This window comes from Octopus sinensis, linkage group LG8 (genome assembly GCF_006345805.1).
Source record: "Octopus sinensis linkage group LG8, ASM634580v1, whole genome shotgun sequence".
Taxonomy (NCBI): domain Eukaryota; kingdom Metazoa; phylum Mollusca; class Cephalopoda; order Octopoda; family Octopodidae; genus Octopus; species Octopus sinensis.
The window spans coordinates 26,083,006-26,085,505 of record NC_043004.1 but is presented as its reverse complement, the minus strand read 5'-3'; the positions used below and the strand labels follow the sequence as shown (position 1 = coordinate 26,085,505).

The 2,500-nt window shown below is 30.8% G+C and overlaps 1 protein-coding gene across 1 annotated transcript in view; it reads left to right on the top strand.

Moving 5' to 3' along the window:
- The window catches only part of LOC118764515 (meprin A subunit beta-like), a 58,970-nt gene that overhangs the window by 8,160 nt on the left and 48,310 nt on the right, over nucleotides 1-2,500 (top strand). The gene's annotated exons all lie outside the window — the stretch shown is intronic.

Sequence of the window (2,500 nt, the reverse complement as noted above, 5' to 3'; positions counted from 1 at the left end):
TTTATTTGTGAGTTTGCCATAAAGGTGCACACACTAATAACAAGTCGAAAGTAGCTGGATGCAAATAATATTGCGAGATGTGTGTGCAGGAGAAACGAGCGTCGGTCATATTTAAGTCAAATATGTTGTACAATTGACTGTAGAAATACAAAATAGGCAGACGTACTAATCTCTGTATTCATATATATATATATATATATATATATATATATATGTATATATATATATATATACATATATATATATATATATATATATATATATATATATATATGTATGTATATATATATATATATATATGTATATATATATATATATATATATATATATATATATATATATATATATATATATATATATATATATATACACACACACACACACACATTCAGATATTGAGGATGTAATTTCCTCATAGGGAATTTTAAAAAAGATTCCGGATATTAACTGCTGTTATCAAATATACTGAGAGAAAGTTCCGCAATATATATGGATAAACTGCCCAATAATGTATAAAGTTAATATAAGAAAAGGGAGAAGAAATATAGTGGATACTTAATTAATTTTATTTGTATGACGATGTAAAAAAAAGTAATACACATAAGATTTGAGATTTAAAGGAACAGAATCAACAAAAGAAATAATCATAAAAGAAACCTACATATGTTCCAATCCGGCCATTAGTTTCAGATCATCACCATTCAAGCAATGTTAGAAGTAAAATAACCCCACATTATGTCCGGATATCATCTAGGATGATGAAAGTATTTGAAAAATAGACTTAGAAGTGTTAAGGGGCATGAAGCAATCGTTTAATTAGAATATGGGCTGTTATTATACGTATTACTTTTCTTCATCGTGATACAAATAAAATTAACTAAGTATCCACTATATTTCGTCTCCATTTTCTTATATTATATTAACTTTATATATATATATATATATATATATATATATATATATATATATATATATATATATATATATATATATATATATATATATATATATATATATATATATATATATATATATATATATATATATATATACATATATATATATTTGCATAAATATTTAAACTATAACTTTCTCTGAATAATGGAATGCATCCTTAATACATTGAAATGCTAAAAACTTAATAGTTATTTTAGTATATAATATCGAATTATTTTTCTCTTTTATATCCCAAATCATTTGTGTTTATTTTTCCCCTCTCAAAAATCTATTTCATCTCTGTTTGTCTTCAATACACTTAACAACCCATAACAGCCCATATTCTAATTAAACGACTACTTTGTCTTTTAACACTTATAGGTCAATTTTTCAAATACTTTATCGCATTTTAGCAAGATTTCATTTGATAATATCTCCCCACACGACCTCGCCGTCCTAATAAATTATTGTTTACATTATTTGAATATTTGAAAATACGGTCCTCATATTACTTATTTCGTTGCTCGCCACCAGAAAGTAAACATCCTCCCTGATAATATCCGGACATAATGTGGGATTATTTTACATCTAACATCGCTTAAATGGTGATGATCTGAATCTAATGGCCGGACTGAAACATATGTAGGATTCTTTTATGGTTATTTCTCTTGTTGATTCTGTTCCTTTAAATCTCAAATCTTATATATACTACTTTTTTTCATCGGGATACAAATAAAATTAACAAAGTATATATATATATATATATATATATATATATATATATCTGTTAGTTACAGTCGGTCATGGTGCTACCATTGCTTTTGCACCTTTATAGTTCTTAGCGGAATAGGCGACTCGCCAGACTCATTGGCCGGAGGCAGTTAACTTCTCTAAAACTGGAAATAGGAATACAGCCTTTGTCAGTCAGGGTTGTGAAAAAAGAAAACGAAACGAAATTCTGCTGAACAACATCCCTTCTGGGAATGATGGAGCTATCTCCATTTTAACGGTTCCAGTTGCGTCCGAAACGGGTCCGCATACGCATGATTTCCGTTCGGTAGTCGGCAAGCAGGAAATTTCCTATTGCCAACAAGAATTCTCTCTGATAAGGGCAACAACTAAACACTTCACTTTTGAAGTTTAAGAATGTCCCCGAGTCAAGCGAGTTTTTCAGGATACTCGCACTCTCGGCCAAGCAAAGTTTACATCATTTGCTCCCGTTAAAATATGGTCCAGGTTGTTCTAGGAGTTCCCATTTAAGTTTGTATGGTGTACCCTCTTCTTTTAAATACTATACATATCTGGCCATGGACATAACGTTGCGCCTCTCAGGGATTATAAAAAAGGACCTGTGAGTGTCTAGACGTCGCCTGAAGGGACCCTTTGTAGCCCCAATATTAGCCCCAATATATTTCCGTGTCCTTGCACTGGTGGTGCTGCTGCTGTTGTTACTGACACTATCGCTACTGTTGATGCTATCACTATTGGATACGTTGCTGGTGTAGCTGCTGTCGCTATTGGAATCGTTACCGTTGCTGCTGTTACTGCCGTACCAGATGCTAGT